This window comes from Oppia nitens, unplaced genomic scaffold (assembly GCF_028296485.1).
Source record: "Oppia nitens isolate AA-2021 unplaced genomic scaffold, nextdenovo-longstitch-racon4-pilon3 scaffold1_pilon_pilon_pilon, whole genome shotgun sequence".
Taxonomy (NCBI): Eukaryota; Metazoa; Arthropoda; class Arachnida; order Sarcoptiformes; family Oppiidae; genus Oppia; species Oppia nitens.
In genome coordinates this window covers 7264648-7276721 of record NW_026533199.1, presented here as the reverse complement: position 1 = coordinate 7276721, position 12074 = coordinate 7264648, and the positions used below count along the sequence as shown (strand labels likewise).

General features: G+C 22.6%; 1 long non-coding RNA gene across 1 annotated transcript in view; it reads right to left on the bottom strand.

Moving 5' to 3' along the window:
* The window catches only part of LOC128951791 (uncharacterized), a 46849-nt gene extending 35190 nt beyond the window's left edge, over positions 1-11659 (bottom strand). Inside the window, exon 1 of the long non-coding RNA XR_008484426.1 lies at positions 11587-11659. This is a non-coding gene — a long non-coding RNA (uncharacterized LOC128951791). The remainder of the gene's footprint in view (positions 1-11586) is intronic.
* Positions 11660-12074: the final 415 nt, after the last annotated feature.

Sequence of the window (12074 nt, the reverse complement as noted above, 5' to 3'; positions counted from 1 at the left end):
ACTAGGTTTAAAGTTACAATTATTTAAAGATAATTCAAATATATAACTAACTAATGTTTCTGCTAAAACTGGAGACAGATTGCAACCCATAGGGGCTCCCGATTTTTGGATATAAAATTTATCATTAAATGTAAAACAATTATTAAACATACAAAAGTTTATCAAAATTATAATATTATTTACATCTAAATTAGTTCTATTAGATAGTGTATTGTCGTTTAATAATTTGTTTTTAATTAATATTAATGTAAAATCTAAAGGAATATTTGTGAATAAATTAATAATATCTAAAGAAATCATTATTTCATTGTTTTTAATTTTTTGTGATTTTATTATATTTGCAAATTGTTTAGAGTCTTTTAATGTGTATAAGCTATTACGTAATGTAGGTGTAATAATGTCACTTAAATATTTTGCTAATTTTGAACAAGGGTGATTAAAATAGGGGATAATTAATCTACCTGGATTATTTTCTTTATGAATTTTTATTAAAGCATATAAATTAGGTATATTGTAATAACTTGGATATATATAATAATATTCATTTCTATTTAATAAATTTTTATTTTTAAGATCTCTTAATATATTTTTAAGTTTGTTTGCAATTGTGTTAATATTATTAGTGTCAATAATACTGTATATTTTTTTATCATTTAAAATATTTTCTACTTTACTTATATAGTCTATTTTATTTAAAATAACAGTTTTATTGCCTTTATCGGCATATGTTATGACAATATCATTATCATTTTTTAGTTTATTTAAACTAGTTATTTGTTTTTTTGTTAGATTAGGTTTTATTGATTTATAATTTTTTAATTTATTAATTAAATTTATTCTAATATTTTCTAAATCTGGTTTATTTTGAATTAAATTTTTTAATTTACTTTCTATATTAGATATAAACTGTTCAGGTATAATTTTGTTTGGCACTACTTGAAACTTAGGATCTAAACTTAAAATATATTGCTCATCATTATTAAAATGTTTATTAGATAAATTAACTATCCATTTTGAATTATTATTATTATTATTATTTATTTTATTATTATTAAATATATTATTGTTTGATAAATACAATTGAGTATTTAATAATTTATTGAATTTATTTTTTTGTCTCATTCTAATTTTTGATTTTAAATTTTTACAATATTTAATATTTCTAGATTCTATTATATTTAACATATTTTTTGGTAATAAATAATTAAGAGATTTAAATTTTAGATTTGCTAGTCTGTAAAACTTTTTTAGTTTGTATTTACAAACATTTATCCTATTTTTTATAAAAATTAAACTACAAATTTTAGCAGCTCTTATTGAGCTAGGGTATTTATCATTAGATATTACTTGTAAACTTTTAGGTATAATTTTATTTTCATAGCATTTTTTATTAAAAGTAAGGTGTTCACGGTACTTAACTATTTTAAACATGTCTCTCTCCCATTGCCTGCACCTCCGTATGCCGTCCATACCGTAATTGGTTTTAATCAAATTATTAATAGAATCACTCATAACTTTTTAGTTGTTTTCACAATTTTAATAAAATTTACAGTAAGTTTTTGCTTACTTTTATGGTTGAAAACACTTATCAATCACTAAACTAGTGATAATGTGAACGATAGGCCATCGTTTCGCTGATACCACTGATCAGCTTGGTCACCACATATGCACTGGTATTTTTTAGCTACCAGTGCTGTAAGCGATATCGGCAGGGGTTGAGTGGACATGTGTTATAGTTTGTGAACTTTTTTATTACTTAATTCACATATCAGTAATATATATATATATATTTATATTTAAATTGTTATAAAAATGTCTAATGTTTTCAAAAAATGTTATGTTATGTTGGCGAAGCTATTTAGATATATATTTTTTGAAAACATTAGACATTTTTATAACAATTTAAATATAAATATATATATATATATTACTGATATGTGAATTAAGTAATAAAAAAGTTCACAAACTATAACACATGTCCACTCAACCCCTGCCGACCTCCCGTATCGCTTACAGCACTGGTAGCTAAAAAATACCAGTGCATATGTGGTGACCAAGCTGATCAGTGGTATCAGCGAAACGATGGCCTATCGTTCACATTATCACTAGTTTAGTGATTGATAAGTGTTTTCAACCATAAAAGTAAGCAAAAACTTACTGTAAATTTTATTAAAATTGTGAAAACAACTAAAAAGTTATGAGTGATTCTATATAATATAAATTATAATATTATGATACAGTATTATTGTAATTTAAATCAATAGTTTTGATTTTTGCAAAATGAAAATACTGTATAATATTTTCCTTCACATTATTATACATTAATATAAAAGTTTATTTAAATAGACAATAAAAATGTGAGAAATAATTGAAAATATTTCTTAAATGGCAAATGAGATCCCAAAACTAATATATCAAGTTTAAGCCCATAGACTCACCCATACATACACTCTCTTATACTTTAAAACTATAAAGAGTTAACTAAATACTTGTGTGAATTATACTCTACAGAACTTAATATTGAAATGGTATGCCTTATCCTTAACTGCCGGTGCCTATAGTGACACTATTACACTCTTTGCCCATTTATATATCGAACGGTGCTATAAATGTAAATAAGTTATATAATAGTATTAAAGCATAAGTTTATTATTCTTTCAACTTTTCTCTCTTTTTTCATTCATTTCACTCTTTGTTAGCGAAAAGAAAGTGAAATAATAAAATAAAACAAAAAAATGAAGGAAATAACAGTGAAATCCGATTAAAACAAACATATGTCACATATGCTAATAATGACATTCATAGTCTCATATAATCCCTGGTATTATAACTAAAATATGTTCATTAATCATCTTTTTGTTTAATAGATAAAAAATTTTAAATTGTCATCATATTATATTTTTAATATAATCATAAAATCTGGGTTTGTCTGTATTTATAAAGCATAGATTATTTACGTATATTAAACTTATATCATATACACAGTATAGTTGCGGTATAAGACATACATTTATTTTATTTCTCTTATTCAGTAACTATAAGGCACTGGGATTTTGATTGCATTTCACACTCCAATGGATTGACCGAACAGACGTAAAACCAATGCTTTTTTAAAAATATATAATTTTTTTCATTTGGTTTGTGTTGTTGTAGTGTTCACTTGTATAGACATTCTTTACTCTATTATTATATAACAAATTCAATACAATTCCCACTCAAACACTATTACAAGCAATGCGTTTGCGATATTTTGACATTTGATTGTATCTCTCTCTCTCTCTCTCTCTCCCCCTCCCTCTGACTGTGTGTGTTATGTTTATAATGACAATTGTATGATATCTATGGATATATAGCTATAAACACATAGAATATGTATATAAATTTACAGAATATTCCGTTTATAGTGTGTGTAGTAATATTACAGTATATATCGTCAGCTAATACAATGAGTTAAAGTCCGATCTTTCATTACATAGAATCTGAACCATTAATTATTGTAAACACTTGTGTCCATCCGTGTGTATGGTTAGGGAGGGGCTGACAATTGCTAAAGTGAGAGCACATGCATGAATGATTAACAGTACCCACCAGTGCCCACATCAGTGCCCATTTAATTAATTAATCTATAATATATATGCTTTGTTTCGAGTTTTCTATTTTCATAGTAAATCTATATATAATTCTTAGTTTTAATACTATTTAGTATTGTTTAACTATTAATTTAATACATTAGATAGAAATATATTCAAATAAATACATAAACGTATATTAAAAATATATTTTTTGTTATCTTATTAAATATCATATCATTCCTAACAAAAACTAAAAGATAAATAATTGTCGTCAGCTATCATAAGAAATTAAATAAAATAATGAAATAAAAATAACAMAAATAATAAAAATATTTTTACATTATTTACATAATTCAAGGTAGATATTTTTGTATAAATTCACATTTTATTCAAAAAAATGTGTATTTTCCAATTAAAATAAATTATTACCAAATTATTTTTCTCAATGATACTTTTGATTATAATATTTTAATTACTATAAATATTTATCGATTTTTGAAATTTATTATTGTTTTTAACCATAAAGTGATTTCCAATTAGTTTTTTTAAAACACCGTAAATTTAAATAAAATGATTGAATTGTGTCATAAATTTGACTTTAATTTTGATTTATAAACCCATAAAACAGTGTTAATGTTAATGGGAGGGCAAATAGTTTTAATTGATTACCAAATCAAACATTTTTTAGTAATCTCAATGAAAGCTTAATTACCATATGATATATATAGTGTACACACTTCTATAAAATGTTAGCCATAAAACCACAACAACAAAACCAAATTATAATATTTTTTTATGACATTAAACAACAACAAAATTTCCACATATTTTTTTAACACCAATCCTGGGATCGATAGCAGAAAAACTAATTATTAAAAAAAGACAAAATAAAAATTTCTGTGGAAAAACACTAATATTTTTGTATTGTTTGATACAAAAACATATTAAATTTAAATTATAGTTATTTAGTTTGTTGTGATCAATACTTTTGAAAATTATTTTTCACAGTCATCTAAAAATATCTTATATTTTTATTATAAGGTAAATATGATTTCCGTATATAATGTACGGACATAACATAAAAAATAATATTCCCTACAATTACACACATATTTATATAGTGTGTCGCCATAAATAATAGTCCGACTGTATGTGCAAACACTTGTATAGATATTTTCAAACACATAACGAACTGATTGACTGTATGTCACGAAATCTAAACTTACAATTGCAATAAATCACATCCCGGAGCACAACAAATAAATGTTATAAAATTCATGTTTAAAAACATTTAGTAACGAAAAAATATTACAATATATAATATCTATAACTAAAAATAAGAACACAATTTTTTTTGGTTAATTCAACATTTGATTTATTACTTAACAAATATTTAAAAATATGTATTATTTAAAATAAAATTGAATCAAATTAATACCTTATGTGTTACATAACAGAAAAATGCTGCTAAGATATGAATAAATAGAGGCTTTACTAATTTTACATACATTTAGTGAAAAAATAGATAAATAAAAATAAAAAATAGAAGAAATACTAAAAATATAAAATATAACTATAATTAATGAATTTTTAAAAATATAAATATTCCATTTGAAATAATGCTATTTTTATCACTAAAATTAAATTATATTTTTAGCATAAAAACAAAATATAAAAATACATTTTTTTAATATTGTTATTAATATAAATAAAATAGCATTTTATTAAATACTATAAAATCTTAAAATCAATAATTTGTTACAATAAATAAAATAATATCTATTAGTAACGTCACATATAATTTAATGTTCATATTTTCTAAATGTTTTAAACAGTAGCTCTGATTTATTATTAATTAAATTTATATAATACATGAAATATCATTTATTGACATATAATTTTAAAAACTATACATAAAAATATTTAAGTTGTAGTTTTTTCCTGTATTGTAAATCTTATAAAATATTAAAAATTAAAATTAATATACTGTTTAATATATAACTGTATTTTACCGTATACTTTATGTGACTATATAATAAAGTTCAAATGAGATAAATAAAAACTTATAAAAATAATAACCAATTTTTAAAGATAACATAATCACACATAAATGAGACAAAAAATAAAATCTCTTTTTAACTCACATAATATTGTATACAATAATTAGGTTTCTAAAGATAATCATTTATTATGCAATTGTTGTGCATATATGAAAAACAATAGAAATATAGTGCATTAATATGTGTCCTTTAATGGTGTCCGCCCAACCCTCTCATTATAAAAAACCCTTAATATTACACTTTTATATTATAGTTATAAATAATATATAAAATAACAAAATTTTATTTTTAAAATTTTTTCATAAGATCAATAAAAGTGATATCGACTATAAATAAATTTTTATAGATTTTATAATTTTGTTTCCTCGCAATAATCATGATATGTAAAGAAATGAATTGAATGACTAGAAATAAAGCTCCGGTACTACCCCTTATCCCAACCATAATCTAACGGTGCAATAGATAGTTTTTGTCATATATATATATATATATATATATAAATTCCTACAACTGTATTGTAGTATTACTAATGGCCGGTTCACTGTAATAACTATTAAGGGCACAGGGATTTAAAATAGATAAAAAAGAGTAGTCAAGTGTCTAATAGATGTTTTTAGTAGATCTCTCTCCAAATTATTGTTTCAAGAAAAACACATCATTGAAAAACATGAAAAACAAAACAAAAATAATAATAATAAGACAAAACTATTTAACACATATACCATACAATAGCTTATTTGCATATAAATATTACATTTAAAATGTATGAGAAGATTTTGTGTATATTAAGTTAATTAAATATTATTATTTTGTGTTTTTATACATATAAATACCATTGCATTTCATTGCATATCAATAGAAACAAAAAAATTAATTGACAGTCAAGTCATTAGATATTAAACTCAGACATTCATTAGTGTGAAAAGCTATCTAATAAAACATTGTCTAACATTTAAATGCAATATTATTATTATTATTATTATAGCAAATATGTTTACCATAATAGACAAATTGTAAAAAATACTGTTTATCTCAAATTGACACATAAACTTTATTTTAAACAATTGCAATATGTATACAATATTATACTTGAATAAATGACTAAAAATGTCTAAAAACCTATGAAAAGTTTTCAAATTATAATATACAATAACATAGATAATATTTATTTGTATGAGACTACCATTATCATAAAATTGAGTATAAAAAAAATAATAATAATATAACTACAATATCCATGAATGATATGATATAATACAAGACATATATAGTATATATAAGTTCAGTCTGTGAGACAACTGTACCGATGAGTGCACACAAAAACAAGTGACAAACCACTCGTGGAATGTCTACTATATATGATTTATATATACTATATATATAATGACATTATATTATGTGCTGTGATTGACGTTTGCCTTTATCTTTGTGTTATTATTATTATAGTAAGCATATTGTTATAAAACACTATGAGATATTACAAAATGTATTTCACATATAATTGCTATAAAAAACCAAATGTTATATACAATACTCAAATATTTTATTAGCAGTTTTTTTTAAATATGTAATTTATAAATGTTAAGCTAGTTTTTTTTGTTGTTTAATATCAATGCATTTAAAAAAATTGTATATCAATGTCAAAATACATAGTAATATTGAATCTAATTTTTGTATCATTAACAGCAAATCAAGATAAAACATAAATTAACATTACTAATTAGTCAAAATAAATTTTTATAATACATATTGATACTAATATCATTGATCTTCTATTTTTAGATATTGATATAATTACTGCAGTTATATACTATATATAAATATATAAATTTTGCTCACATATTGGTGATTGAACTAAACATCAACTGATGAAACCGATATTAATCAGTTGTTTGCCATTTTTAATTATACTGATTGCTCTGCTATAATACTCTCTAATACATATATTGCTAAAATGTATTAATATATTGTATATTATATAATGTATAAATTTATTATATAGCAATAATCCATATATTAATGATAAACTGCTGAATGACATTCACACACACAAACAGAATATTCTGTATCAATGTTTTCCATTCATATATTATTTTTTTTGTCAATTATTATAATTAGAAATTGCCATTTCATATATATATATATATATGATAAACGAGTTGTTCAATACTACTAAACAATATACAAATTAAATACATATTACTTATAATATATATATTTTTGGTTTTCATTCACTTTCTATTCAATTCAATCAAATGTCGATTTTTTCGTTACTTATTTTTGTGTCTAACAAATAATATTAATATGTATTATTGAATGTTTAATATTTTTGATATATTACAAACTCTCTCTCTCTCTCTCTCTCTCTCTCTCTCTCTCTCTCTCTCTCTCTCTCTCTCTCTCTCTCTCTGAATAAATTTATATACTTTTTTATTAGTTATTATAAAAACATAAAACAATGCAATAAATAACTCGTTGACTGAATAATAATAATAATAATTTATTACATATAAAATTATTGTCAACTATTTTTGCTATGTTTTGTTTTTTCCTAAAAATTAATAAAAATTATTAAAAAAAATTTCATAAATTTTTATAGTGTCGTATAAGATATATAAAAACTTTGTGTTGTTGTTATTATTCTACAAAAAAAAGATTGTTTGTAATAAAAAGTATTTAGTTTTTATACTTTCGTTTATACGACAAAATATAAAATGAGAACTCACTCTAAACACAACTTTTAAAACTATACTCTGGAGAAAAATTTTCAACACTTTTTTATGRCACAAAAAAAATCTAATACACATTTTTAAGTCTAAAAAAGTATAACAATATATTTTTGTGTTGAAAAGACATACACAAACCATTACAACACTACTGACATGGTTTGAGACATACATTACTAGTCCATTGCAATGGATGACGATTAACATTATATTGTTTGGGATTTTTTAAATGTAAAAACACTCAAAATTGTTTCATTGATTACTTTTCTATAGTCATAGTAAAAATGTTATGAAAGGCATTGGGAGGCGATGCCCATTGAGTACACTTAATACTACCAAAAAATTTACTTCAACAACACTTTTCAGAGGATTTAAATTTAAATGCAATGTATGTGTCAGAGATTTATATTGTGTATTATATATTGTTTCAAAATTGTTTTCACATTTTAATGAAAAAAAATTAAATCACTATAAATATTAAATATAAACACTTTAAATAATTATTTGTGTACTTCTCAAAATTTACACTTACAATAAAATTTAACCATTAAACWCACAGTCAAATTATATCATATAAATTAATAAGTAAATAAATTTTGTAATAATATTTGTTTTTATTTATACAGTATCTATTTAATATATTTGGATAAAATTAAATATAGATTTTTATTATGATTAATAAAAACTGAATGATTATTACAGAAAATTAATTTATCTTTTGCTAACAATATTATACTAAATTATATTATTAAAAGACAATGTTATTAATCAATAAATAAGAAAATTAATATTATATTTTATTACAATAAAAAGTAATACACAATATACTGTATACATATTTATAAATATTTAATTTGATGTTAACAACAGTAACAAAAATATCTAATTTTTATTTCTATGTAACTGATAGTACAATACATATAAAAATTAATTGAATAAAAATATCACAAGTGGTAAAACATTTTAAGCAATTATTAGTTGAAAAATACTAGAAATACATTATAAAACAAATAGACTTTCTGTCTTTAAATTCTATTAAAGTCAATCATATCTTAGAAAAGATCCTTATTTTATATTTTGTCTCATTTTTGTTGATCTCTTTATTTTTTTGTGTTTTTTCACAACAATTCCTGTGTTAGTGAAACTGTTATTGAAAGACAATGACACTCATTGAATATCAGTTGTGTTTTATATGGTTTTATGTCGAGTTATGTCCAGTGGTTGTGAATGCAGTGAACCATTGAATCGGAACACAATTCATGACATGAGATGAGAGATACAACACAACCGCAACACAACTCATATGACTTATTATTATATGACTGACTAGTGATGCGTAACCCTCTCTCTCTCTCTCTCTCTCTCTCTCTCTCTCTCTCTCTCTCTCTCTCTCTCTCACTCTCTCTCTCTCTCTCACTCACTCACTCTCACTCACTCACTCACTCACTCACTCACTCACTCACTCACTCACTCATTCACTCACTCACTCTCTTTCTCTCCTAAATTCACACCATATAAGTAAATCTTATATTTATAATGTATTGTTACTTTATGTTTTGAAAATATTTGTGTCCAACTATTATATAGAATCTTATATTAAAATCATTAATAAAATTAGCTTAAACTGACATCTTTGTATCATTTAATATCCAATATCAATATGAAATAATATATATTGAAAAATATAAAAAAGATTAATATAATTGGAAAATTTGAATTTTAGTAAATAATTTGGTAATTATAAACTAAAATCATTAGTATAAGAGATATAAATGTTATCAAAAAATAATGTTATATATAAAGGTCTAAAGCATCTCATCTCCCGGTTCTGTGTTTTGTTTAATGTGTTGTTACGGTTAGATCACTATATCTTAGATACCATTTATAAGAATGTTAGAAATAAATATTTGCTATTAATGTCAGCTAAAAAAATCTCATTATTATTGATATCATTATTAAATTTATTGTTTTCACTATTTTTCTTAATATAAATAAAGTATTATTATACTCATAATTAAATACTAAAAAAATAAATTTAGAAATTTTCGAATATAAATGTCAAATATTAGATAAATGAAAACAATAATAAATCTGTAATTTTTATAACATTTGTTGTATATTTTAAATTTCAATATGTTTTTACTATAATAATAATAATAATAATAATCAAATAAAATAATATAAATTACAAAATTAAAGTCTAAAAATTATATATAATAAATACTAATATCGGAAGTGATTCTATAATTTAATACTTTAAAGATAYAGTATTTTATTTAAAAAAACAAAGTTATACACGAAAAATAAACATCAAAATATTGTGTGTGACTTACAATTTATGAGTTTTATTTCAAAACAAACACATTGTTTAGTATTTATTAGACATTTTTATATATATCGAGAAATAGAAATATAAATTGGATGTAATTTTTGTAAAATTTTGTTGTATATTCAAAAAATATTTACAAATAAATTTTGTATTTTATGATATAGTATAAAACTAATGTCACGTTTTTGAAAATGTTGGCAAAATTAGATAAACGGTTTGGTTTTATTACAAAATTATTGGGGAAAATGATATTTTTGCTGACTTTCATCCAATTTTTTGTGCCTTTAGTTCAGTTAATTCCCATTGAATTAGACGGACTGACAGTAAGATTAGACATCAAATAGTGAGAGACATTACAACCACTGAGAGAGAGATCGCTATTAATATCAAAGATAACTCAATACTTCACTGCATTTCTCTCTCAGTGAACACAAAAGCTATGGCTTTTGAGCCGACGTTTGGATTAATTAAATCCTTTGATGTTTTATAACTAGTTTTCGCTATCCTTTAGCTCAAACACACTATCATATCATTGCATTTCAACACTAATTTAGACACAAAACTCATAGCACTCATTGAAATACAGCACTCACTCGGCTTTTGTACACAATTTGTTTTATTAAAAGGACGGCAAAAACTTTTAGTGCAAAATAAGCACAAAATTTTGTCCAAATAATAATTAGTGTTTAATTGAATGCTACAAAACTAGTTGTATATCTCTAAAGTCTCTATGCTTTTTGTTAATAAAATTTTATTTTCAATACTATTATATCATTGGTTTTATTATAGAGGATTTGTTTGTTTGTTTCAAATAAAAAGTTACAGTTATTATACAGACAACAAAAAATATTTGATAATCATTTTACTGTAATTATTAATTATTATAAACGTCTACTCACTTGTGTTGCTTTAACTGAACGAAAGAGTAGACAATTTAATCTTAATTTTATTGGCAAACGACTGGTTTCAGTGTCTTGTCTTTTAAGACAAAAATCTCTCCTATTTTTGGCAAAACTTCTTATTTCATCCAAAAGCAAACAATTGATGTCTTCAAGTGGTAATCAATTGAACGGAAACAACAGTTTTAAGTATTATATGTTTTCTTTATCTCAATCGTTGTCTATGTTTTACACAAAAATATCTATAAAACAACAAAATAACAAATTGTTAGAAAAAATAAGTTTCGCTCTCAAAGAAGTAATGGCAAACTCTTTGAAAATAGATTAAGACCTATGGATCTAAATCTATAAAATTAATCAATTGTCAAATTTTTATCGACAAACTATATTATATGACACAATATAAATCAAAATTTTTCTCTCCTAATAGCTTAAAATGTTTGAAAAATCATTATAAAAAAATCTTAAAAAAAACATTACTTATGTCA